This window comes from Salmo trutta, chromosome 6 (assembly GCF_901001165.1).
Source record: "Salmo trutta chromosome 6, fSalTru1.1, whole genome shotgun sequence".
Taxonomy (NCBI): domain Eukaryota; kingdom Metazoa; phylum Chordata; class Actinopteri; order Salmoniformes; family Salmonidae; genus Salmo; species Salmo trutta.
The window spans coordinates 34,167,331-34,194,480 of record NC_042962.1 but is presented as its reverse complement, the minus strand read 5'-3'; the positions used below and the strand labels follow the sequence as shown (position 1 = coordinate 34,194,480).

Below are 27,150 nucleotides of genomic sequence, written 5' to 3'. Positions count from 1 at the left end.
CCTGCCCAGAGGGAAATTACTACCCCTACCCGTTCCACAACGGCCGTGGTTGCACCTGTCGCTGGACTTCCTGACGGATCTTCCTCCCTCACAGGGCAACAACACGATCCTGGTCATTGTGGATCGGTTTTCTAAGTCCTGCCGTCTCCTCCCTTTGCCCTGTCTCCCTACGGCCCTACAGACTGCGGAGGCCCTGTTCACACACATCTTCCGGTACTACGTGGTGCCTGAGGACATAGTTTCTGATAGGGGTCCCCAGTTCACGCCCAGGGTCTAGAGAGAGTTCATGGAACGTCTGGGGATCTCAGTCAGCCTCACCTCGGGTTTTCACCCCGAGAGTAACGGGCAGGTGGAGAGAGTAAATCAGGATGTGGGTAGGTTTCTGCTGTCATATTGCCAGGACCGGCAGGGGGAGTGGGCGACGTTCATCCCCTGGGCAGAGATGGCCCAAATCTCAGTCCACCACTCCTCCACTAACCTATCTCCTTTCCAGTGTGTACTGGGGTATCAGCCGGTTCTGGCACCATGGCATCAGAGCCAGATCGAAGCTCCTGCGGTGGACGAATGGTTCAAGCGCTCGGAGGAGACTTGGTACGCCGCCCATGTGCACCTACAATGGGCCGTGAGGCAGCAAAAAGCGAGCGCCGACCGCCACCGCAGCGAGGACCGGGTCTGGCTCTCGACCCGAAACCTGCTCCTCCGCCTGCCCTGCCGGAAGCTGGGTCCACGGTTTGTGGGGCCATTTAAAGTCCTGAGGAGACTGAACGAGGTATGATACAGGTTACAGCTTCCCCCAGATTATCGCATTAATCCCTCGTTCCATGTGTCTCTCCTCAGGCTGGTGGTGGCTGGTCCACTCCAGGAAGCTGAGGTGCGGGAGGTTCCTCCGCCCCCTCTGGACATCGAGGGGTCCCCGGCGTATGCTGTTAGAGCCATCCTGGACTCGAGGCGTCGGGCGAGGGGCCTTCAGTACCTCGTGGAGTGGGAGGGGTACGGTCCGGAGGAGAGATGCTGGGTGCCGGTGGAGGACTTCCTGGACCCTTTGCTGCTGCGGGATTTCCACCGTCTCCATCTGGATCGCCCTGCGCCTCATCCTCCTGGTCATCCCCGAGGTCGGTGTCGGCAGCTGCACGTCAAGGGGGGTACTGTCACAACTTCCGCTGAATTCTGTCCCTCTCCTTGTTCGGGCGGCATTCAGCGGTCGACGTCTCTGACTTTCTAGCCACCGCTGATCCACTTTTCATTTTCCATTTGTTCTGTCTTTGTCTTATCACACCTGGCTTCACTCAACCAATTAGTTGTTTATTATTTAACCCTCAGTTCCCCATGTTGTATTTGAGAGTGATTGTTTATTGTTACATGGATATTTGTCAGGTGCTGCACTTTTGTTTTAGACTGTGTGATTGGCTCTTTTATGTGTTAGTTGCTGTCATATGTTAACCGGTACTAAAGTGTGCCTGTTTATTATACTCCGCTCTCCTGCACTTGACATCGCCTCCCATATACACGCCTTACAAAAGTATTGACTTCTGGGGGGGTGATAGTGATGAATGCTCAAGTTTTCTGTTTTTGGTCTTATTTCTTGTTTGTTTCACAATAAAAAATATTTTGCATCTTCAACGTGGCAGGCATGTTGTGTAAATCAAATGATACAAACCCCCCAAAAATCCATGTTAATTCTAGGTTTTAAGGCAACAAAATAGGAAAAATGCCAAGGGTGGTGAATACTTTCGCAAACCACTGTACAAGGCTAATAGTTTGTTAACACCATCTGCTCTAACCTCTTGTTGGTCGCCTAGGATAGGGGGCGCTACAGCAATTTTTGAAAAAAATGTGTGCCCATTTTAAACGGCCTCCTACTCAAACTCAGAAGCTAGGATATGCATATAATTAATACTTGTGGATAGAAAACACCCTAAAGTTTCTAAAACTGTTTGAATGGTGTCTGTGAGTTTAACAGAACTCATATGGCAGTCAAAACCCCAAGACCGATCGTAACAGGAAGTGGAATTCTGAATTGCGGACTCAACTTCATCACTTTGCCTATAAATCACACCGTGAGCAATGGTTCACTGAGCACTTCCTATTGCTTCCACTAGATGTCCACAGTCTTTACAAAGTGGTTTGAGTCTCCTACTGTGAAAACTGACAGAATGAGACGCTGTGGAAAGTGGTCACATGGAGAAGGCCATCACCGTTATGACGCCGGCACCCCTGGCTACCCTCCCCTTTCGAAACGTTTAGAAAGACAATGCAATCGTCCCCCTTGAATCTTATTGGAGCTCTGGTTGAAAAAGGCCCTAAAGATTTATGTTATACAACATTTGACATGTTTGAACGAACCTAAATAAAAAAAAGCATTTTATTGAAAGAGGAGTCCCGCGTCCGACAGAACTTTTGGAGCAGCCTTCAGAACGCGCTAACAAGAACAAGCTATTGGGACGTAAAGGATGAACTTTTTCGAACGAAAATACATTTGTTGTGGACCTGGGATTCCTGGAAGTGCTTTCTGATGAAGATAATCAAAAGGTAAGGGATTATTGACAATAGTATACAAGAGTAGATTTGATATGCGATTGTTCCAAGATGGCGCTGACCTGTAACGGTAGCCTATTTTTCTGAGTATCGCATCCCCTTTTATCGCAAAGTGTGATTACCCAGTAAAGTTATTTTTAAATCTGGCATTACAGGTGCTTTCGAGATATTCATCTATAAATCTTAGAATGACAATATTACATTTTAAAAATGTTTTCGAATAGTAATTTAGTAAATTGTAGCGCTGTTTCACCGGATGCATTTGAGGGAAAATAGTTAGTCAACGTCACACACCGTTGGAAAATGCTGTTTTTTTATATAAATATGAACTTTATCGAACAAAAGAATGCATGTATTGTGTAACATGATGTCCTAGGAGTGTCATCTGATGAAGATTGTCAAAGGTTAGTGCTGCATTTAGCTGTTTTTTGTTTTTTTGTCGGCTGGATGTCTGTCCCGCATACGGGACGAGCCCGACAAGAGGCTAATTCACTCAGGTAATAGTAATTCAAAAAGATCTAAATTCATTGCTCAAAAAAATAAAGGGAACACTAAAATAACACATCCTAGATCTGAATGAATGAAATAATCTTATTAAATACTTTTTTCTTTACATAGTTGAATGTGCTGACAACAAAATCACACAAAATAAATCAATGGAAATCCAATTTATAAACCCATGGAGGTGTGGATTTGGAGTCACACTCAAAATTAAAGTGGAAAACCACACTACAGGCTGATCCAACTTTGATGTAATGTCCTTAAAACAAGTCAAAATGAGGCTCAGTTGTGTGTGTGGCCTCCACGTGCCTGTATGACCTCCCTACAACGCCTGGGCATGCTCCTGATGAGGTGGCGGATGGTCTCCTGAGGGATCTCCTCCCAGACCTGGACTAAAGCATCCGCCAATTCCTGGACAGTCTGTGGTGCAACGTGGCGTGGAGCGAGACATGATGTCCCAGATGTGCTCAATTGGATTCAGGTCTGGGGAACGGGCGGGCCAGTCCATAGCATCAATGCCTTCCTCTTGCAGGAACTGCTGACACACTCCAGCCACATGAGGTCTAGCATTGTCTTGCATTAGGAGGAACCCAGGGCCAACCGCACCAGCATATGGTCTCACAAGGGGTCTGAGGATCTCATCTCGGTACCTAATGGCAGTCAGACTACCTCTGGCAAGCACATGGAGCGCTGTGCCGCCCCCCAAAGAAATGCCACTCCACACCATGACTGACCCACCGCCAAACCGGTCATGCTGGAGGATGTTGCAGGCAGCAGAATGTTCTCCACGGCGTCTCCAGACTCTGTCACGTCTGTCACATGTGCTCAGTGTGAACCTGCTTTCATCTGTGAAGAGCACAGGGCGCCAGTGGCGAATTTGCCAATCTTGGTGTTCTCTGGCAAATTCCAAACGTCCTGCACGGTGTTGGGCTGTAAGCACAACCCCACCTGTGGACGTCGGGCCCTCATACCACCCTCATGGAGTCTGTTTCTGACCATTTGAGCAGACACATGCACATTTGTGGCCTGCTGGAGGTCATTTTGTAGGGCTCTGGCAGTGCTCCTCCTGCTCCTCCTTGCACAAAGGCGGAGGTAGCGGTCTTGCTGCTGGGTTGTAGCCCTCCTACGGCCTCCTTCACGTCTCCTGATGTACTGGCCTGTCTCCTGGTAGCGCCTCCATGCTCTGGACACTACGCTGACAGACACAGCAAACCTTATTGCCACAGCTCGCATTAATGTGCCATCCTGGATGAGCTGCACTACCTGAGCCACTTGTGTGGGTTGTAGACTCCGTCTCATGCTACCACTAGAGTGAAAGCACCGCCAGCATTCAAAAGTGACCAAAACATCAGCCAGGAAGCATAGGAACTGAGAAGTGGTCTGTGCTTACCACCTGCAGAACCACTCCTTTATTGGGGGTGTCTTGCTAATTGCCTATAATTTCCACCTGTTGTCTATTCCATTTGCACAACAGCATGTGCAATTTATTGTCAATCAGTGTGGCTTCCTAAGTGGACAGTTTCATTTCACAGAAGTGTGATTGACTTGGAGTTACATTGTGTTGTTTAAGTGTTCCCTTTATTTTTTTGAGCAGTGTACATTTTTCCCATGAAATGGATTGAGATCAATCTAAATGATTGGCATGAAGATGCCATTTGGACGATTCACTAGTAAAGCGTGAAGAACAATTCATGATTGACAGTGATGATGGTCTATTTTGAAATTAGGTAGCCTATGCCTAACTTTGTGTTGGAAAATGTTACAGATGGAGTATGCATTTAATGCATGTTCTATAATGATAGGCTATTCAATTGTCTACATCTGTTGGCATAAACTTTGAGTGAGGAAATTATTAGGTCATTAAGTTTATTTTGGAGCTCCTCAACTAAAATAATTGCACTACACCTCTGGTGTCCTCTTTTCAAATATATCTCAGTATATCAGGGTGGATAAACAGAAAGTATATAATTGAATTGTTATGAACTGTGGAGAAATCATAGCATCAGATTTGTGGAACATTGATTAAGCCAAATTTCAGGAGACAAAACTAATAGTGCTGATAGTGTTGGTGTGTATCTTAGATTCCCAGAGGAAGAGAGTGATTTATGAAAAAATATTTTGTTTGCTTTGGGATATCACTGGTGCAGGAAACTGATGCACAATCCGGAACTACAAAAAGAGTATGGCTTTGGGTTGATTGAACTTCAGCCTCAATGGTCTACAATAAAAATGTTGCAGTCTTTTTATTAACAACAATCCCTTTGGCTCCCGAGTGGGGCAGCGGTTTAAGGCACTATATCTCAGTGCAAGAGGCCTCACTATGGTACCTGGTTCAAATCCAGGCTATTCAACATCTGGTTTGATTGGGAGTCCCATAGGGTGGCGCACAATTGGCCCAGTGTCATCTGGATTTGGCCGGAGTAGGCCGTCATTGTAAATAAGAATTTGTTCTTAACTGACTTGCCTAGTTAAGTAAAAAAACAAATACATGAGCGGTGTTTACATTTCCTTCTTAGCTGCTTTGTAGTTCCCGAACATCTCCTGGCTTGCATTATCCTCGTGATATCAAACAAGTGCTCCTGTTTATATTTTGCTGGCTCAGGAGAGCTGCTTCTGCCTCTATCTTCCACCTTAAATTTATGATGTAATTTACATTGTGTCATGATAAGCATGACAAGGGGGGAAATGGAGTGAGGTAATCAGGAAGGATAGATGATCTGAATCCAACCCCAAATTAAAAAAATGCTAAGTCGCACGCTAGCCAAATCAGAATCAATACACAGTCCAATGCTGATACAATCAAAATACAAAGTATTTATATCCAAAGTCTATGCTCCACAGTTTTAAGCGGCCGTGAGCTGTTGTGAACGGTTATACAAATGTTATAATTCTCTATGGATATGAGAGGAGTAAACACAAAATGTTTCAAAAAAGAATTACCAAAATCCTTTTTTATTTTTATTTTTTACAAAAAATATAAATTAAAATAAAATTGGGAAAAGTTCCACTTTGAAATCCAAATGTGAAATATGAATTTTCCATTAGGTGTTTCACAGAGATATGATGTCCACTGCCTTAATGAGAGATGGTACTGTAGCATTTAAGGCAGTGTTTCCCAAACTCGGTCTGGGGACCGCAATGTGTGCACATTTAGTTTTTTGCCCTAGCCACTACACAGCTGATTCAAATAATCAAAGCTTGATGATTAGTCCATTTTTTTAATCAGCTGTGAAGTGTTAGGGCAAAAATCCCCTCCCCCCCACGTGCATCAGTTTCCTGAATATTAACGGGGTAAGCTGATTTAAGGGAAAACTTTTATCTGTAATGAAATGAAGATGAGTTTTGACATGGATGAATATAACTCAAAATTATATGTGACATCCGTTTAAGAAAAAAAATGTTAATTGCGGTGGAGTAATAGGATAAAAACTGACAAGACAAAGAAATATTGTGAGAATTCTCACATATGGCTGACACAAAATTGTGCTAAAGCATTAATGTTTTATCCATTAGATAGCCTATCTTCTTGGATGAGTGTTTTTTTGTCCCCCATAAACATTCAAAGATGAATTCATATTTATTTGATCGAAGTAATAGTGTATACCTTTATATTTAGCACCTTTCACTGCGTAATCTCTCTGCAGAACCATGATAAAAGCTCATAAATTCTTCAAAACATCCTTTTTGCAGAGGGTATTCAAAGGTTTTGATGATTCTCCCTTGATGTTCATAACCAAGGCACTAAATTCACAATGATGCCTATTGAATGGCAGAGAGAGATACATTATGAAGTTTAGTAATTACAGATGCCCATGTATGATTCTCTCTCAGAATGAATCATGGATTGCCCACACACAGTGTTTCAATACCGATTGAAGTGTACAGTTACATCCAAACACCAGAAGATAATTAATATTTGTATGAATGATATTGACCTCACACTCAAAGCCATCATCTTTGAAAGGGTATGCTTATGTCTTCGAGTCACCTGAAAGATTTTGTGAATTCACCAGGAATGCGGTATTCCTATCTATTTTTGTCTCACATCTACAGCCCTATCCCCCAACAAAGATATGCCACTAGTAATTCAGCCTCTCAAAATTAAAAAGGGCCCCTAGCTAGCTTCCTTCTCTGGAAATCATTACAATCTCCCTCTACCTCTAGGGTAAGCTAATAGTCATTCACCTGTGTGACAGAAAATATTTTCAGTGTTGCCAATGGGGGCCAAGAAGGCTATGTTTAAGGTTATGGACTCCAACCAGACCCACACATCATCACATCGTTTTTTTTCTTCGTTTTATTACCCCCCAACAACCAAGCCCCATCCAGATGATGCCAGACCAAAGAAGGTATTGGCTATTGATCTGTGTATTTGTGTCTGTCTACCTGCATGCCTGCCAGTCAAACCATTTACCTGTGCAAGTGGACTATAACAACAAATACACCTCAGAAATGCACTATAACACATTGCTGTAATGCAACAGTCTCCATCAAGGCTTTGCTTATGCATGGCCTCTAGTGAATTCATAACCACCTCAGTCAATCCTGTCGACTGAATCGTGTGGTGAATTTCTCACAGGCATGGAACAACATTTATTCAAAGGCACAAAAACCTTAGGGTTTTCTCTGCTGTGACTGCTATTTTTAAGACATAATGCTGTGGTATTCAAAAACAGAACTTGAAGGCTATTAGCTAATGCTTTAATGTAATTATTTGACAGTCAAAAAATTATTCACCAGTCAAAAGTGTTTGAAGAAGACCAATATGAACTTGACTGAACGACAATGGATCGGATTCTGTCTCCACATTTCAATGCACACATTCAGTAGCTGATACTTATATATCTGCCTAGACTTCACCCAGAAACAGTTTTGAATGGAACAGAATGAACATAATAAAATGGAATACAATACCATAGAACAGAATATAAAAGATCAGTTTGAACAGGGTGCAATGTCAATAACATTCTGTCTGAAAGGGGAAGGCTTTCTCTCTCCCTTCGCCTCTGTCCCCTGTGCCAGGACCATGCGGTGACGGTGTGGGAGAGAGGCGTCTGTGGTGGCTGTACTCTGATACGGCCACACAATAATCTCTGTCCTGCAGAGTCGGCACATCTCCCAGCCAGCCGGGTCCTTCGAGGACTAGGCTTGGCCATGTCTGCTGGGCCTGCTAGCTTGCCATCCAGCTAGCTACCACACTGCACCACACTCTTACAACCTACAGTTTACATTGTAAACAGACAGACACACATGCAACTTTATGTCTGTTCTTCTTTCATATTATGTAACTAAACCCCCAGGGCATCAGAAAGCTGCAACGTTACAGTTGATTTTTAAACTAAACCAATGTCATGTGAATTAAGAGTGGTTTCCAAAATATTTTGGAAAATATTAGGGGAGGTTTTCCTTTCCTCCTCTCTAAAGAGGTTCCAGCACACGGCAGAAGATGTACCACCTCCAGAAACCTGACAAAGTAATGGAGACAAATCTATATAAATAATTGCAAAGTGCAGCAGAGGAGTAGTGCCCATCATTCAGGGGGAAACGGGGAGCAATATCTCCTGGAGACAGAGGGTCATCCATCATGGCAGGACCTTAATTTGAGATATTTAGACTCATGCAGTTGATTGTCTGAGCCTTGTCTTAAAGGTCTGCAGGTTCTGGTCAAAAGAAGTGCACTATGTATCGAATAAGGTGCCATTTGGAACTCAGAAGCTAGGGTCTCTGCCAAGCTCTGAATAGCCAAGACATCGCCTCTTTGCCTGTGTCTTTTTAATGCTAGACATTGTAAAAGCAGAACATCATACACAATATAAATAAAAACAAACATGCTCACTTAAGCAAAATCAATTAACCAAATCTGAAGCTACACAGGCAGAAAGATTTGTTATGACAGAATCAACTGGTTTTGTTGATTAGCATCGTCATGGCAGCACAAAAAAAAACGTTGTCACATCACCGTAACGTCTCCGTAACGTGAGCCACTTGTTAACAACTATTGGTGATTTTTGAGACATGCTATACTGCACCTAAAGCTGCATGTCTGCGAAGCGAGGCTCGCTTGGAGCAGCATAGTTTACGCTTCAAGTCTATTTTCCTCACAGCGAGAGCATTGTAGAGATGTAGATCCACAAAAATAAGCACATTATATCTAATTTCATTTCATAAGTATTCTCAATATTCCTAAAACTAAGTAAGAAAATTGCAAAAATCCCCTACGACACAATGAAAGGTTTGGTAGCTCATTTTAGGCTTGTATTAAAAAAAGCAAAACATTTTGACACAATTGTTGATACAACTACTTCAAATTATTTAAATTCCAAGAAACATGCTAATTTGTTTCTGAGGTTGAAATGACTTCCTCCCATTATGAAGTGTGGCAGAAATTTCAGATAGCATCCCATTATGAAATAAAGCCTAGTTTTATCCACAGTGCAGCACCCTGAAAACCAAGTTGATGAAGGTATGACAGTACGCTCTCGTCACAATGTTAGTATATTTTTGCTGTAATGGTTTATACAAACAACATATACTGCTCAAAAAAATAAAGGGAACACTTAAACAGCACAATGTAACTCCAAGTCAATCACACTTCTGTGAAATCAAACTGTCCACTTAGGAAGCAACACTGATTGACAATACATTTCACATGCTGTTGTGCAAAAGGAATAGACAACAGGTGGAAATTATAGGCAATTAGCAAGACACCCCCAATAAAGGAGTGGTTCTGCAGGTGGTAAGCACAGACCACTTCTCAGTTCCTATGCTTCCTGGCTGATGTTTTGGTCACTTTTGAATGCTGGCGGTGCTTTCACTCTAGTGGAAGCATGAGACAGAGTCTACAACACACACAAGTGGCTCAGGTAGTGCAGCTCATCCAGGATGGCACATCAATGCGAGCTGTGGCAAGAAGGTTTGCTGTGTCTGTCAGCGTAGTGTCTAGAGCATGGAGGCGCTACCAGGAGACAGGCCAGTACATCAGGAGACGTGGAGGAGGCCGTAGGAGGGCAACAACCCAGCAGCAGGACCGCTACCTCCGCCTTTGTACAAGGAGGAGCAGGAGGAGCACTGCCAGAGCCCTGCAAAATGACCTCCAGCAGGCCACAAATGTGCATGTGTCTGCTCAAACGGTCAAAAACAGACTCCATGAGAATGGTATGAGGGCCCGACGTCCACAGGTGGGGGTTGTGCTTACAGCCCAACACCGTGCAGGACGTTTGGCATTTGACAGAGAACACCAAGATTGGCAAATTCGCCACTGGCGCCCTGTGCTCTTCACAGATGAAAGCAGGTTCACACTGAGCACATGTGACAGACGTGACATTCTGGAGACGCCGTGGAGAACATTCTGCTGCCTGCAACATCCTCCAGCATGAACGGTTTGGCGGTGGGTCAGTCATGGTGTGGGGTGTCATTTCTTTGGGGGGCCGCACAGCCCTCCATGTGCTCGCCAGAGGTAGCCTGACTGCCATTAGGTACCGAGATGAGATCCTCAGACCCCTTGTGAGACCATATGCTGGTGCGGTTGGCCCTGGGTTCCTCCTAATGCAAGACAATGCTAGACCTCATGTGGCTGGAGTGTGTCAGCAGTTCCTGCAAGAGGAAGGCATTGATGCTATGGACTGGCCCGCCCGTTCCCCAGACCTGAATCCAATTGAGCACATCTGGGACATCATGTCTCGCTCCATCCACCAACGCCACGTTGCACCACAGACTGTCCAGGAGTTGGCAGATGCTTTAGTCCAGGTCTGGGAGGAGATCATTCAAGAGACCATCCGCCACCTCATCAGGAGCATGCCCAGGCGTTGTAGGGAGGTCATACAGGCACGTGGATGCCACAGACACTACTGAGCCTCATTTTGACTTGTTTTAAGGACATTACGTCAAAGTTGGATCAGCCTGTAGTGTGGTTTTCCACTTTAAATTTGAGTGTGACTCCAAATCCAGATCTCCATGGGTTGATAAATTGGATTTCCATTGATTATTTTTGTGTGATTTTGTTGTCAGCACCTTCAACTATGTAAAGAAAAAAGTATTTAATAAGATTATTTCATTCATTCAGATCTAGGATGTGTTGTTTTGGTGTTCCCTTTATTTTTTGAGCAGTGTATTTCAATCAGTGAAGAGTTAATATTGAAAAAATTACCATACCACAGGTATAGTCCTCCCCCTCTAAGAAGTACTGTAGTACAGAGTGTTCAAGGTATAAAGGAGACCATAATGCCTACAGTCTAACAAATGGCAGTGAGGGGAACACACACACACACACACACACTCCCCCTACTCATTCACAAACCCACACACATAATTTAGCACAGTACAATGTCAAGATGAGCCCATTGCATGAGGGCGAAGATTGAATAGCCCAAGGAGCAGAGTCTAGAGACTCCAAATGATCTGAAGTATTGATCCCATTTAAGCTCAAGGCTCTTGGCAGACACATTCAGCAGAATGTGGTGATAGGTGGCATATCCAGGTGACTGATGGTCTCTGCTCTGCTTATGTTAATGGATAAAGGACACACATCCATAAACACCCTCCTTTTCTCGCTGTATCCCAAATAGCACACTATTCCCTATATAGTTCACTACTTTTGACCAGAGTCCTAAATTACTTCACTATAAAGGGAACAAGGTGCCATTTGTGATGCAGACCCTTCTTTTTCCCCCAGTCCAACAGTGCTGTTGATGATTTAATATGGTAACAGTGAGGGCTTTGCGGACGTGCTTTTTTTTGTAGAACCACTCAATCTTCCATGGAGTGCAGCGAGAGCGGATAGAACCATGAGGAGCTGTTGACACTGGTTGAGTCCCAAATGGGACCCTATTCCCTTAATAGTGCACTCCCTTTGGGCTCTGGTCAAAAGTATTATACTATGTAGAGCAGGGCTGCCCAACCCTCTTCCTGGAGAACTACTGTCCTGTAGGTTTTCAGTCCAACCCTAATTTAGCATATCTGATTCAGCTAGTTAAGGTCTTGTTGAGCAGCTAATTAGTAGAATCAAGGTGTGTTAAATTAGGGTTGGACTGAACCCACACAACAGTGAATCTCCAGGAAGAGGGTTGGACAGCCCTGATGTAGAGAATATGGTGCCATTTGGGAATCAGAACTGCATTGGAGGGTTCATAGGGGATTTTCACGACTCGGCTGCATGTATCTGCTGCTCTCTTGTTGTGGGAGATGCATGCCTGTCATGCCTGTCATACAATAATAAGTGCAGTGGATTATTCAAAGATAATTGGATAGCTATGCGGTTTACAGTACAGTTGCAGTTTGTTTTAATGTACAGTTTAACAGTTAACAAATCTAATAGCCTTACGGAAAAACCACATGAAGATCCCGTGAAAACATGTAAAGCAACATGAGATCCTTTGAGACTAGACATGCGACAACATGGAAACATGATCTCATGTGAAATAAACCTAAAAAGTCATAAAATAGATAATGCTGCAGACTTATTAGCAATAATACACTGCTCAAAAAAATAAAGGGAACACTTAAACAACACAATGTAAATCCAAGTCAATCACACTTCTGTGAAATCAAACTGTCCACTTAGGAAGCAACACTGATTGACAATAAATGTCACATGTTGTTGTGCAAATGGAATAGACAACAGGTGGAAATTATAGGCAATTAGCAAGACACCCCCAATAAAGGAGTGGTTCTGCAGGTGGGGACCACTGACCACTTCTCAGTTCCTATGCTTCCTGGCTGATGTTTTGGTCACTTTTGAATGCTGGCAGTGCTTTCACTCTAGTGGTAGCATGAGACGGAGTCTAAAACCCACACAAGTGGCTCAGGTAGTGCAGCTCATCCAGGATGGCACATCAATGCGAGCTGTGGCAATAAGGTTTGCTGTGTCTGTCAGCGTAGTGTCCAGAGCATGGAGGCGCTACCAGCAGACAGGCCAGTACATCAGGAGACGTTGAGGAGGCCGTAGGAGGGCAACAACCCAGCAGCAGGACCGCTACCTCCGCCTTTGTGCAAGGAGGAGCAGGAGAAGCACTGCCAGAGCCCTGCAAAATGACCTCCAGCAGGCCACAAATGTGCATGTGTCTGCTCAAACGGTCAGAAACAGACTCCGTGAGGGTGGGGGTTGTGCTTACAGCCCAACACCGTGCAGGACATTTGGAATTTGCCAGAGCACACCAAGATTGGCAAATTCACCACTGGCACCCTGTGTTCTTTACAGATGAAAGCAGGTTCACACTGAGCACATGTGACAGACGTGACAGAGTCTGGAGACGCCGTGGAGAACGTTCTGCTGCCTGCAACATCCTCCAGCATGAACGGTTTGGCGGTGGGTCAGTCATGGTGTGGGGTGTCATTTCTTTGGGGGGCCGCACAGCCCTCCATGTGCTCGCCAGAGGTAGCCTGACTGCCATTAGGTACCGAGATGAGATCCTCAGACCCCTTGTGAGACCATATGCTGGTGCGGTTGGCCCTGGGTTCCTCCTAATGCAAGACAATGCTAGACCTCATGTGGCTGGAGTGTGTCAGCAGTTCCTGCAAGAGGAAGGCATTGATGCTATGGACTGGCCCGCCCGTTCCCCAGACCTGAATCCAATTGAGCACATCTGGGACATCATGTCTCGCTCCATCCACCAACGCCACGTTGCACCACAGACTGTCCAGGAGTTGGCAGATGCTTTAGTCCAGGTCTGGGAGGAGATCATTCAAGAGACCATCCGCCACCTCATCAGGAGCATGCCCAGGCGTTGTAGGGAGGTCATACAGGCACGTGGAGGCCACACACACTACTGAGCCTCATTTTGACTTGTTTTAAGGACATTACATCAAAGTTGGATCAGCCTGTAGTGTGGTTTTCCACTTTAATTTTGAGTGTGACTCCAAATCCAGACCTCCATGGGTTTATAAATTGGATTTCCATTGATTCTTTTTTGTGTGATTTTGTTGTCAGCACATTCAACTATGTAAAGAAAAAAGTATTTAATAAGATTATTTCTTTCATTCTGATCTAGAATGTGTTGTTTAAGTGTTCCCTTTTTTTTGAGCAGTATATATTTCTGCACTTTGCTAAAAGCTTAAAACTGCCCACAATCAAGTAAATTGTTCAATTAACACCACCAACATAACATCAATGTTAAATTAGCAGTGCTCAAGGACACTTGACAGAGTATATATGAATGCTTTGGGGATTTTAACTTGCAACCTCTCAGTTGAGTGCATCGATGTTTCTGTAGTGCCACCAGGTTCATTCTTACTGCTTGGAATATGTTTTTACAAACTCAAAAAATAAATGTATGGTTAGGGTACAGTGATGTTCCCTTGGGTGCAGAAAAGTCCAAGGTACACTTCACAGGTATACATATGAACTCACATGGTACAGTTTGGTACCTTGTAGGTATAATGGGAAATGTTTCTACCCAATATTTTGAATAGAGCCCCACAGTGGAGGTGTCATAATACACATAAAACCTAGCGCTCAAACAGGGAAATGCTTCCAATCGCTTTTTCACCATTCATTTTTCCAATAAAGGATTTTTGAAATACTTAAAATAAGGGCTCTGTTTTGTGTTAGCTTACCCTGGCGTGATGTTTTGATACCATGTAAATCTCTCTCGGAAAAGGGTACTTGAATCAATATTTTTGGCACTATTTACTCTCAGATTCGAAAATGCTAATGCTAATGCAACAAAGTAGACATGCAAGCCTACAAATCCCGTCTCTAGCTGACACCTTGGCTAACAGGTATTGTGTCAATTAAACATTTGCACAAGACAGTTCATAGAATTCACAATTTAAAGAAATGTAGCTAATTTACTCATTGCTAACATTAGATAGTTAATCCAGAGATTCTTACCTTTGCCTTGATTCGGCAGTCTCATCCAGATCATCATGGCATTTGTAGTTCTTTATTATAGCCACATTAGCAGGTAATTAGAATTTTGTTTGGGGGGGGGTAAATACAGGTGAAAATATTGCTAAAAGTCACCTTGTCCTAGAAAGATTCACTCCAGGGTAAGCCTACATGGAACACAGCCCTTCCCTATGGGAAAATTAATAGTGGAAAAATTATTGGAACCATTTCCCTTTTTGACCACGAGGTTTTATGGGTATTATGACACATTCTGTGGTACTGTATATAATATATAAGGTATGATCATCACTGCACTTTGTGAAATGGAGCCAACAGATATAGCAGCTCTGTTTGTAGCTCCTAACCAACTGCACTATTTTGTTTTTTTTGTGTTATTTCTTACATTATTGGCCCAGACATTGTTTTGTGTTATTACATAAAGCCAGAAATAACTTTTGGATATCAGAGAGTTGGTAACTCACCAGCATTATGACCAGGAATACAACTTTCCCAAATCAGATCCTTTGTTCGTACCCCCAGGGCAATATAACTTATTCCAGAGACTGCTCCAAAACACTGCCACCGGAGAAGAGGTATTCGGAGTGGACTTCTGGTCCGACTCAAGAGACGTGCACACCATCCAGCAATTCCAAAGCATATTACTCGCTATTGTTCAGTATCTGGATAATAAAGTAGACAAGCTCAGGGCGAGGATCTCCTTCCAGAGAGACATTAAGGATTTTAACATACTCAGTTTCACAGAAACATGGCTCTCTCGGGATATACTGTCCCTGTCCATACAGCCAGTTGGGTTCTCAGTGCAAACAGGAATAAAGAACTCTCCGGGAAGAAGAAAGGCGGGGGTGTATGTTTGATGATTAACTACTCATGGTGTTATTGTGATAACATACAGAAGCTCAAGTCCTAACGTTCACCCTACCTGGAATACCTCACAATCAAATGCAGAACTTCGTAAATGCTACTGAAGTTCTACCAACACATTGACTGTAATACTCACTCTGGAAAAACATTGGACCACTGCTACTCAACTTTTCGAAATGCCTACAAGGCCCTCCCCCGACCTCCCTTCGGCAAATCTGATCACGACTCCATATTGCTCCTCCCTTCCTATAGGCAGAAACTCAAACAGGAAGTACCCGTACTAAGGTCTATTCAACGCTGGTCTGACCAATTGGAAACCATGCTTCAAGATTGTTTTGATCACGCGGACTGGGATAGATTCCAGGTAACCTCTGAGAATAACCTGGACAAATACACGGATACAGTGACTGAGTTCATCAGAAAGTGTACAGGATATATTGTACCCACTGTGACTATTAAAACCTACCCAAACCAGGACTGTGGGTTCTCCTTCTCTGTGGACGACGTGAGTAAGACATTTACGCATGTTAAACCTCGCAAGGCTGCCAGCCTAGATGGCATACCGAGCCGCGTCCTCAGAGCAGCTGGCTGGTGTGTTTACGGACATATTCAATCTCTCCCTTTACCAGTCTGCTGTCCCCACTTGCTTCAAGATGACCACCATTGTTCCTGCATCCAAGAAAGCAAAGGGAAATTAACTAAATGACTATTGCCCCGTAGCACTCACTTCTGTCATCATGAGGTGCTTTGAGAGGTTAGTTAAGGATCATATCACCTCTACCTTACCTGACACCCTAGACCCACTTCAATTTGCTTACCGCCCCAATAGATCCACAGATGATGTAATTCCCATCGCACTGCACACTGCCCTATCCCATCTGGACAAGAGGAATACCTGTGTAAGAATGCTGTTCATTGACTATACCTCAACATTCAACACCATAGTACCCTACAAGCTCATCATTAAGCTCGGGGCCCTGGGTCTGAACCCCGCCCTGTGCAACTGGGTCCTGGACATCTTGACGGCCACCGCCAGGTGGTGAAGGTAGGAAACAACACCTCCACTTCGCTGATCCTCAACACAGAGGCCCTACAAGGGTGTGTGCTCAGCCCCCTCCTGTACTCCTTGTTCACCCATGACTGTGTGGCCACCAATGCCTCCAACTCAAATATCAAGTTTGCAGACGACACAACAGTAGTAGGTCTGATTACCAACAATCACGAGACAGCTACAGGAAGGGAGGTGAGGGCCCTGGGAGAGGGGTGCAACTGACGATCTGAAATGATACACCCACACAGTGTGGTGAAGAAGGTGCAACAGCGCCTCTTTGACCTCAGGAGGCTGATAAATTCGGTTTGGTCCCTGAAAACCTCACAAACTTTAACAGATGCACAATTGAAAGAATCCTGTCGGGCTGTATTCCGCCTGGTACTGCAACTGCACCGCCCGCAACCGCAGGGCTCTCCAGAGGGTGCTGTGGTCTGCCCAACGCATCATCAGGGGCAATCTACCTGCCCATCAGGACACCTACAGCACCTGATGTCACAGGAAGGCCAAAAGGATCATCAAGGACATCAACCACCCGAGCCACGGCCTGTTCACCCCGCTATCATCCAGAAGGCGAGGTCAGTACAGGTACATCAAAGCTGGGACCAAGAGACTGAAAAATAGCTTCGATCTCAAGGCCATCAGACTGTTAAATAGCCATCACTAGCCGGCTTCCACCCGGTTATGTTACCCTACACCTTTGAAGCTGCTGCCCTATAGACTTGGAATCACTAGTCACTTTAATAATGTTTACATACTGCTTTACTCATCTCATATATATATACTGTATTCTATTCCACTCCGGCATTTCTCCATCTGATATTTGTACTGTATATTTCTTAATTTCATTTTTTTAATTTGGGATTTTTGTGTATTTTTGTGAATTGTTAAGATACTACTGCACTGATGGAGCTGGGAACACAAGCACTTCACTACACCCGCAACAACAACTGCATGTGAACAATAAAATGTGATTTGATTTAGGTAGGGGCAATGTACTGGTGAGGTGCATTAACATGTTTGGGGCCGTGGTCAAATATATATATATTTGTGCCAACCATCAGTGGACGTGTTGTAGCAGTTTAAGCATTTCATGGTAGTGCTGAGTAGCGGCACTCTTTGTTCTGTAAAGGTTGTAAGAGTATGTGTTTCAAATCTGCTGCACTTTAAAGAGGTTTTTGTGCAAATTCCAGTAACTTAATGGCAACTTTTTGCTGGATATTCTCTTACCTAATTTAAATAACTACCACATTGTAATCAACGGAGAAGGCGTGTTTGTAGAGGGGTGTGGATAATATAGCTATATAGATTGGTGACACATTTGGACTGTAGGGTGTCAGCAAATATGTGACTCACCACCTGGATTCGGTCTTATGTAGCAAAATTTGAAAATGTTTTTTTTTTTTACATTGGACAAAAGTAGAGACTCAATAGCTACAAAATGGTATATCATACAAGCATTTTTGAGGAACAATGGAAAAGTAATTCTGTTTTGGAAGTTGATACACTTGTAAACTCACTTTTGAAAAAAGGGCCTTTGAATATTTTGGTACCTACTGGAGAGCTCTCCTTTGTCTACACCCATTCAGCATTGCTCACGCCCTCTTAAGCCAGCCCCACCATTCTCTTTAAGGATTCACATGAGGTCATGGGCTAAACAGTGAGCAGTGTAGTGAAGATTAAGACTAAAAGTGGTAGTAGCCTACAATAAGGAAAAAGTCCATGTAAACATATACTGTCAAGATAAAAAATATTTTATGAATATTAGTTGACGCTTACCCAGACACACTTGTCTAAATTGATGGGTCATGTGAAAGAAATGCTATAACCTCCAGCCACATCCAGTGGTGGAAAAAGTACTAAATTGTAATTCTTGAGTAAAAGTATAAATCATTTCAAATTCCTTATATTAAACCACAAATTCCTTATATTAAACCACAAATTCCTTATATTAAACCACAAATTCCTTATATTAAACCTTATATTTTTTTATTGACGGATAGCCAGGGGCACACTCCAAAACTCAGACATAATTGACAAACAAAGCATTGTGTTCAGTGAGTCTGCCAGATCAGATGCAGTAGGGATGTTCTCTTATGTGGATATCTTAAGGTGAATGCACCAATTTGTAAGTCGCTCTGGATAAGAGCGTCTGCTAAATGACTTAAATGTAAATGTAAATGTTATGTGAATTGGACAATTTGTGGTGTCAAGGAAAATGTATGGAGTAAAAAGTACATTACTTTCTATCGGAATGTAGTGAAGTAAAAGTAAAAGTTGTCAAAAAAAGAAATCGTAAAGTAATGTACAGATACCCAAAACATTTTTAAGTAAAAATACTTTAAAGTACTACCGAAGTACTTTTGACCACTGCCCAAATGCCTTCACACCGGTACATTAGCATACTGTTACACACACACATAGTATTCCATACATACGTTAAGGCCATGCCACCTGAATTGAAACCCAAGTGAGGTGCACATGTACAGAACATAAACAGATGCATGCGCCATATATTTATGTGGATGCACTCTATATATATATTATGTGGTGGTCACATGATATTGTTGTGGTATGTCACAAAATCATGTTACGACCACACATATTATTCATTTTATATAACAATATTTTGCTAAGTCTTGCTAAGTGGATGGGTCTCTACAGAAAGTGTAAATGGTACAGCCAAATTATTACTTGCATAGTAGAAATATCAGAAATAGATAGTATCAAAATAAAATACACAGAATGTACAAGAACAATATCAATAATGATATCAATGATAGACGAGGTAGTTATATGCATACAATCAGGGGTAAAGTGGCTGAGCAGGGGGATAAAAAAATAGTAGCAGCAACGTATGGCATGTGTGTTAGGAGAGAGGATTTGAATAGAGGCACTGCAGATAGTGCTGATGACTGGTCCGTCCGAACCACGCATGAACAAGGGAATCTATATCGGAGAGCCTGTTTCTGTCCTGCCCTTGACTTTGGTGCAGGGCATGTTATGTCCATTGCCTCCTTTGTCGCAAAACTCCCTGATCTCCAAAAGATAAGTTTGTCTAGCTGTGTCCAGTCCAGGTGATGCTTGTACAGGCAGACTATCTACGGGAGGAAGGATGTCAGCGTTGCGCAGCAGCTGAAACCTGGTCCCGACAGTCCGAACGCTCCTTGGCGACAACACCAGGCTCCAGAGCATCGAAGCTGTAAAACAGGGAATAACAAAAAAAAATTGAAGACATTACAACCTGCACAACCTGCTCAAAATCAATTCACCTCCCAAGTTTAGCTAAGAAAAATAACATTTAAATTTTAGCAGACGCTCTTATCCAGAGCGACTTATAGTGCATTTTCATACATTTCATTTTTCCCGTACTGGTCCCCCGTGGGAATTGAACTCACAACCCTGGCATTGCAAACACCATGCTCTACCAACTGAGCCACACGGGAGCCACACAGGACTTTTTTAACCTCATGTAATGCAATGAAAAGGATTTTCACCTGAAGTGCTGGTACTGCTTGATCTGTGGCAGTGGCCTGAAGTACGGAGTCAGGTGTTGTTGCCAGCCATAGCTTCCACCAGCACTGTACCATCCTCCAGTCCAACCACCTGTGGGATGTTGACCCCTGTCACAGTGCTGTCATTCACAACAACCTCAGACAAAGTGTCCACTCTGGTCTTTCTGAAGGGCTGTTTGATGAGGCCAGACCACAAACTTGTTCTTGTTTTGGCCACCGCAGTTATCACAATTCAGGTCCACACGTGTTTCCCCACCTCTGTAGATGAAGAAATGGTGCATGTAGTTGATGACTGCACTGCTGCCTTTGTTTGCTTGGGCCACCTCTCTTTTTGATAGGAGGCATTAGACCATTCTCCTGGTATGACTGGTGGAGGAGAGTCAGGCATGTTCTACTGATGCTGAAAGGCAAATTCCAGATACAAATATTTTTGCATTATTATTCAATAGATGCGAAATGGCATTCTGAGATATCACTACACACGTAATGTTAGCTAGCTAGACAGCCATCTAACGTCAGCTGGCTAGTTAACAGCAAGCTTTAATTAGCACTACTAACCGATTGTCATAGATATCTAGAGTTAACCAAATATGTTCGATGTTAGCTAGCTAACATTAGGCTATAACTAGCAATGTGAAATGGCATTCTGAGAAAACATCACTAACGTTACACACAATTCATACACATAAATGAATGTTAGCTAGCGAAGCAGCTATCTAACCTCAGCTAATGTTAGCTAGCTAATAGCAAGCTTTAACTTGGGGTCTTTTGTTTAGATGTGTCACATTAACATTAGATAGCTAAAATAATAACTATAATCCCAATCCATAGAGTAACGTTACTCACAATACAAACCGATTGTCATAGCTACAGTTAACCAAATAAATTAGGTTCAACGTTAGCTAGCAAGCCAGCCAACGAGCTCCAGCTGGCTAACTTACAGCAAGCCTTAACTTGCAATGAAAACAACAACTTTGACAAAATTAGAAATGTATAATATCTGAAACTATAGTTAGATTCTTACCCGTATACATGAATGAAAGATTCACGGCAGACTGCAACCCCTTTCATCAAATAAGACGTCCTTTGTTGTTTCCATTTAGTTTGCACAGCTTGTTTGGCCAGTTGTGTTCCACTGATTTCAAAGCTCGGTCAATTTCTTCTGTGACAACAACACTGTTGATCTCTGTTTCTTCCCCATCACCGTCATCATAAGACTCTACAGTGTTTTCGTCAATGAAGATGTTTTTACCTAAATCAGGGATTTCCTCATCGTCTGATTAATTTTCAGAGTCAGAGAGAGTCAGCATGGAACGATCATCCTCCAGAAAGTAATCCATCACAACTGTTTCCCACTGACCTTTGTCAATAGCGCCTGATAAATTCAGGGCAGCAATGTTATTGAGAGCAGTAGCAACATATTTGCAGTTCTCCATGGCTAACGTTATATCTTTAGAAAAAACTGCAGTAGATAGGATTATCGACGCATAATGAGCAGCTCATTTTATAGACACAAGATGAAACTCATCACTCGGCATGTCCAGCCCACTCATTATCTTAGCCAATCATGGTTCGCCGGAAGATATCTGACTTTTTCTTTGGCTAAACCAACTAGGCTCTTAATTTAACAACTTTATTCATATTTACAGATGGCATAAACATTTTTATTAAGGCACCTACCTGAAAGTTCACATTTTCGAGAAGGCATTTCTTGCAAAAAACGCATTTTGATAAAAAAAGATTTTGTAATTTCAAACGGCTCTCCTGTGACTTGCAACATATACCTAGTTTCCTGAATTGTGTCACATATATTTAAAAATGTACACTATTAGTCTATGGCAAATATACTTACATTTCTCCTCTTTCATCTGTGTCTGGTGTTCGCTAGTTACTGGCTAGCTAGGTCTTCAGCCAGCATAGAACAAAAGGGGGGAAGGCTCATAAAAAAATCACGAAAGGCCTGAGAAACATCAATTTGACGGTAATCTTTCTAAATGTCGACATAACCAAATACGCTAGACAAGGTGGGATATTTTTGTGTCTGTAAAATTAATTATGTGAGAAATGGCAGTGTAAAAACTTTTATGAGTAAATATAAATATGATAACCATCATATTGAAGTAAACCTGAAGTCACTCGATGACATGTTGTGTGGTCCTCCCACTACGTCTCTGGAGAGCATACAGTTTATTAGGCTACAGATTAAATACATTATGATGAACTTCACAGGGTGGTGAAAGTGCAAGGTGATGAGCTTGATGCTTTTCCAATAAATATAGAGGGTCTTATTATTCTGGTGACATGATGATCGATGCTTGGCTGTCGTTTGACAACTAAAAATGATCTTACTCTTTTGTCCATAATAATCTCATCATGTAGGCTATACCCGCACTGTATGTACCAGCTGTTGGCTAGATCACACAAGCCAATACCAGAGTGGGCACATTAGCTTTAACGCATCATTTTTTTTGTGACAGAATCATTGAGATAAATGCAATGGACACCCATTTAACTCAAAAAAAATTTATTTTAACAGTTGAAGTTATTTTTGTGTGTGTTTCATCAAGCACAGACTTTTATCTGCAACAAGTCAATTTGATGGAAACAAACCTCTGGTGAAAGAAAATCTATTTTATTTATGCAGATTTTAGAATATTTGCATTCATATCTGTCACCAGTTGAGTGGAAACCTAGCTATTGATGCAATTTCAATATTTTTGGAGTTGCTTTGTGTATCATCAAATTAGCTTGAGATTATTTTACTGCAACACTGCATCCAAGTTTCTTGACATAGGCGTTTCAAAGAGCTGTCAGTTAAGTGTGCTCATTAATATGAAATCTAAAATTTCACATGTGAAACATGTTCTTGGAATGGCTCCCGAGGGGCGCAGAGGTCTAAGACACTGCATCTCAGTGCAAGAGGTGTCACTACAGTCCCTAGTTTGATTCCAGGCTGTATGACATCCAGCTGTGATTGGGAGTCCCATAGGGCGGTGCACAATTTGGCCCAGCATCATCCGGGTTTGGCTGGAGTAGGCTGTCATTGTAAATAAGAATTTAACTTGCCTAGTTACATTTAAAAAAATGCTTTGCATGTGACATTTCACATGTGAAAACATGTGTTTTTGGAACACTTCACACTTCCTTCCTATCAGCTGCTGGATAGGAAGGAAACTGTTCAGGGAATTCACCATGAGGCCAATGGTGACATTAAAACAGTTACTGTGACTGTAATAGGAGAAAACTGAAGATGGATCAACAACATTTGTTACTCCACAATACTAACCTAAGTGACAGAGTGAAAAAAAGAAGCCTGTAAAGAATAAAACAATTCCAAAACATGCATCCTGTTTGCAACAAGGCACTAAAGTAATTCTGCAAAAAAATGTGACAAAGTAATTAACTTTAAATGTCCTGAATTCAATGTGTTATGTTTGTGGCAAATCCAATTCAATACATTATGGACTAGCATAGTGTGGGCTGCATCATGTCATGGGTATGCTTGTAATCATTAAGGACTGGAGAGTTTTTTTTTTTTTTATTAAAAATAAAAGGAATGGAGCTAAGCACTGGGAAAACCTGGTTCAGTTTGCTTTCCACCAGACACTGGGAGATTAATTTACCTTTCAGCAGGACAATAACTTAAAACAAGGCCCAACTACACTGGAGTTGCTTACCAAAAAAGACAGTGAATGTTCCTGAGTGGCTGAGTTACACTTTTGACTTAAATTTGATTGAAAATATTTGGCAAGACTTGAAAATGGTTGTCTAGCAATGATCATCAACCAATTTGACAGTGCTTGAAGAATTTAGAAAAAAAACTATGGGCAAATATTGTACAATCCAGGTGTGCAAAGCTCTTAGAGACTTACCCAGAAAGACTCACAGCTGTAATTGCTGCCAAAGGTGATTCTAACACGTATTGACTTAGGGCTGTGAATACATATGTAAATTAGATATTTCTGTATTTCATAAAAGCAAAAACAAAATGTTTTCACTTTGTCATTAAAGGGTATTGTGTGTAGATTGTTGATACATTATTATTATTTTTATTCAGGTTGTAACATAAAGTGTGGAATAAGTTAAGGGGTATGAATACTTTCTAAAGGCACGCACTGTATCTCCCCACATGTAAACCCTACCGGTATGGGTGGTGTAGCAGTGTAGCTCTTTAATATGTTGTCCTCATCTCACCTTCTACAGCTCATCTGAGTAAGCATCTGCTACTGTAGAATGAACAGGGACAGGGTGCATCTGTGGTCCCATATTCCAAATGCAGCATATCAGATAGTGTGTGTTGCAGGGCTCGAATCGAATTAAAATAAGTAATTTAACTAAACTAAAATCCCAATTCAATAATCAAAAAAAGGACACTTATTTTCAATGACTTCTCCATAAATTGAAAAGTAGAAGGTATTTATTTAACAAATGTGATCATTTGTGAACTTTAAATTCAAATCGCTTCCTGAATTGACTTCCTTCAATACGAATTGAGTCCAACCCTAGTGTGTTTCCTTTTTCATATCCACTCAGTTTGTTGGTACTAATCTCCATGGATACCACAATAAATACTTTTATCCATTAAGTAGATTTATAAATGTACGTATGTAAACACGGGCTATAATATGCTTTATAGCATGTCATACCTGCGATGTGAGCATTCCAAAGCAGGCTGTGTTGTGTTTTGATTGAAAAGTGCAAATTAAAAACTCACACCTTTATGTTTATTGTTAATATTGCAGTTATTATTACAGTTATTTGTACTATCGAAGCGATTGGAACTTAAGTGGAACTCAGATTTTCCATAAAGGGAATCTCTAACAACAATTACCTTACAAAATACACTGATGCAATTTGTTGTTTTCATCTCATTACAAGAGTGTTAAACAGCGTTGTGAAACTGAACCACATGCAATCCCCCCAAAATTGGCATTTGCTTTTTGGTATCCCTCAAGTCAGTGTTGAAATCAGCCCCTTGACGTTGACCAAACCATTTGACAGGCTATAGTTTGATAACCAATGTTTGAACACTTTCCAACACCAACTTGAAAAGCAATATTACCTTTTAAATGCAAATGAACCGAAATGACTCACTATGACTTATAAAACGGGAGCATCACACAGCCCCAGTGAGTGGTGTTTTGTTGCATGTGTTGCCAATCTGCGTTCACTGACATCTCCTGTGTCATCTATGAATGAATCAATAGGTTCGCCTTGATCCAAAGACCATAAAGACATGCCTGAAAGACATTCTTCAATATGACTGACCCTGCACTCCGAACAGAACAGAGCACAACACAAGCCTCCTGTCTCCATCAAACTCTTTCTGATAAAACTGTTTCAAGGACACCCGCTGCTTCTGCTTCCACCATATGCACTTCCAAATAACATGTGGGGATAACATCTAATAATGTATTGACTTGGCTGGAGGGGGAATAAAACACAAGTCAAACATTTATAGCTTCAAAAAATCTTTGGCATCAAGGAGGCTTTGAAAGCCATTTGCAGCAGCTGCAGCAGCGGGGTGACAGAAATGACCATGAGTTTCTGGCACTATAACTCAGTTTGTTCATTATTGACTTGGAGGGGGAATATACCCAATATCAACCTAGCCTACATAAAAAACAATATTTAAAAAACACTCCAAATAAGAGGTAAGTAAACAGCACACATACCTTGATTGATTCACACTGTTTCAAAGCCAGCTTAATCCAAGCAGTCAAACTGTCCTCCAAGCTTATTTTCCCTGTGTAGAATACAAGACAAGCTTCTTCTCTCTTCTCCTTTTTGCCTCCTCTCTATGATTCCCTCTTTTCTCATTTACCTCTACCTCTGTCTTTGGTATCTTTCTTTCATGATCCTTTTCTGTGCAAAGCCTATTGCCCACGCCAGAGTTGATGCCGGAGTGCGTGCCGCTAGAGGTACAAAACAGGGAGAGAGAATGTAGGAGTCTCCCTGTGGTTTTAAAATGACGAGTGAGAGAGCAAGAGAGAGAGAGGGGAGAGAGAAAGTGTGGCAGAGCAGTGTGAAAGAGAGCAAGCTGTGTGAGTGTGTGAGAGCGAGCGGGAGAGAGAATGAGCGAGGGTTTGTGAGCACTGGCTGGCTCACTGACTGGCTCAGTGGCGAAGGGATTGCGTTTACGCTGGGAGCTGGGGCAGCCGTGATTGGTGTGAGGCAGACCCCTGTCAGGTCCCCGGAGCACTGGGATCTTCATCAAGCAGATTATAGGGATCTGGAGAGCCCTCCCTTCTGCATAGAGAGTGTCAGTGATGTGTATTGTGGTCACTGGGGGATATTCTAATCAGAGAGACAGTAGTGCCACTTGGGGATGGTGTCTCTTCCAAGCTCATGTGTACACAGATAATACTGCCGAAATTGGGGAGTACTGTAGTAGTGTGGTGAGAAAGGAGACAGAGCAGGGAGAGAGAGAACAAGAGAGAGAAAGAGAGAGAGGGAGGAAGGGAATAATTGTGTGTGTGAGTGTATGTATTGCCTGTGTGTGTGTGTGAATGCATGTGCGTGTTTGTGTGTGTGCACGATCGCCCGTGCATGCATGTGTATGTTGGCAACAAAGACAATAATGTGTGAGGAAGGGGATGGGGTTTGTTTACCATTAGGGCTTAACTCTTATTAGTCAAGGACATCAGCTGGCTTCACTAATACGCCCTCATGATCCCTCACACTGAATACAAACAATACAACAAGCCCTTTACCTTTCCTATACCCCTGCAGTAAAGCAAAGACTTGATCTAAAAATCGAAACAAACTTCCTGGTCCCTCTGAAGTCTGTCGGTTGTCGTTAACGTGTGACCTACATTCTCATATTTCCATGTCTTGCATGATTA

At 42.5% G+C, this 27,150-nt stretch overlaps 1 protein-coding gene across 1 annotated transcript in view; it reads right to left on the bottom strand.

Moving 5' to 3' along the window:
* LOC115195871 (cadherin-12-like) overlaps positions 1-26,489 on the bottom strand; it is a 203,963-nt gene extending 177,474 nt beyond the window's left edge. Inside the window, exon 1 of the mRNA XM_029756192.1 lies at positions 25,981-26,489. The gene's annotated coding sequence lies outside the window, so the exon portion shown is untranslated. The remainder of the gene's footprint in view (positions 1-25,980) is intronic.
* Between the last annotated feature and the right edge of the window lie 661 nt (positions 26,490-27,150).